Here is a 1791-nt window from a genome sequence, read left to right on the forward strand (position 1 = left end):
GCCTCCCCCGCTGCCAGGGGCAAGTGCCTGCTCGCAGAGCCCCCTTCTGCTAAAGCCACAGAGCTAATAGCACTGGTGAAGGAAGATGCTTCATCAGTTATCTTCCTCTCCCTCCCCCAGCTGGCTGGGAAAGGATCCTTTGCTCTCATCTGATGTTTGTGTCCCAGCACTATAGGGTGCTTTGAAAAGTCCCACTGAAACCCATCATGGTCTTTCTTGGGCTTCCCCCAAAGCAGGAGATGCTCCACCGTTGTTATCTTCTTCTTCAGTGGATTTCTGCGACTCACAGGGAGCAAACCAGGGCCAGAGCCGAGGGCTTTTCCAAATGAATGCTTGTGAAGCAGTGTCAACCATTGTCTTGTTCCCGAGTCACCGCAGCCACTGGCTCAGCACCCGCCGGGTGCTCTGCGGGCGATGGCTATCGGCAGAGGGCACTGCTGGGTTGATGATTTTGAACAGCAGCACTGCTGCAGTTATCCATCTGGGGACTCCACCTCAGAAAGTATTAAACAAAACTTAGTATCAAGAGAATTCTCGATTCAGTTGGTTATTTTGAAAAACTGACTTTTTTAGTCATTTTTACCATTTCTGTAGCAATTATTTGCAACTTCTTGATTTGCATGTATTCGTTTTTCTTGCTTGTCTGCTGAGAACAGGTCTTACTTTGCATCATGACTTGTGGGGAGAGCTGCATCTCTACAGAAAGGCTGGGTGGATGCACGGGGGCCAGGCAGTGCAGTCCATTGCTGTGCCCCCACCAAGCACCCCATGCTTGCAGCAGGTACCAGGGTCTCAGTGGTACCTACTGCTTCAAAGCATTACTGATTTGCTTGTATAATTTCAGCTTATAGCATGGGTTTGTAGCTTTATATACTACTTTTTATTGTGGTTTATAGGAAATTAATCTCTTGGGCACATCATAGCTTCTATAGCCTTTCGGTGTGCTGGGTTTGTCATCCCTGCAGTGGCATAGCTCCTTGCTGGGGCTTTGCAGACTGCATTTCCCAAAACATGCTTTGCAGGACACTTGCCTGTTTCAGCAGCTAATGCTCTTACTGGTGAAAGCTTCCAGCCTGTAATTTGAAGCCTGCTGATTACTTAATGTGTCTTAATTAATGCTGTGTGGGAGCGAGAGCTTTCAGCACTGTGGGATCTTTGCTGCAGTGTAGCCCCCTTGGGTGCAGGGATAGATTAATCTGCTGATGCTTTTGGACTAGATGCTGTGGAGATTTAGGGTTTATTACTTAAATGGGGTTTATTGCTGTTGCAGCCTCCTGGGAGGTGTGCTGAGCCCTCAGTGGAGGATGCTGGTTCAGTTCATGCTAGTCCTGGGGTGTTTCCCTAATTGCAGCAGGATCTGGGATGCAGAACTTCCCCTGTGCTTGCCAGTGCCTCCTGGCAGCTGCTTCTGCTGTGTGCTCTCGGGCTTTGCAGGGTGTTTTTGCTATTGTGATATAAAGGTTTAAAACCCCCTTTATTTCCTCCACCTAACCCCAAAATCCTGTGATATAAAACCTGGCAGTCCCCAGGCCCTGCAGCACCAACCTTTCCCTGTGTGACCCTGGCACCCCCCTGCTTTTCACAGGGACAAGGGAGACAGTTTGGGCACAACTAATAGACAACAAAACTGATGCTAGTCCCAAGGATAATGCAGTACCAACCCCCCATGGCTACACAGTACCTGGGCTCTGAGATGATCTTCTTTTCTTTATCTAATCAAACATGTGATGGATGCTCAGTTTTGCACTTTCATTTCTGCAGAAGCCAGCCTATTTATAAGAAAGCATGGCC

This window comes from Nestor notabilis, unplaced genomic scaffold, assembly GCF_000696875.1.
Source record: "Nestor notabilis isolate BGI_N333 unplaced genomic scaffold, ASM69687v1 scaffold12976, whole genome shotgun sequence".
NCBI lineage: Eukaryota > Metazoa > Chordata > Aves > Psittaciformes > Psittacidae > Nestor > Nestor notabilis.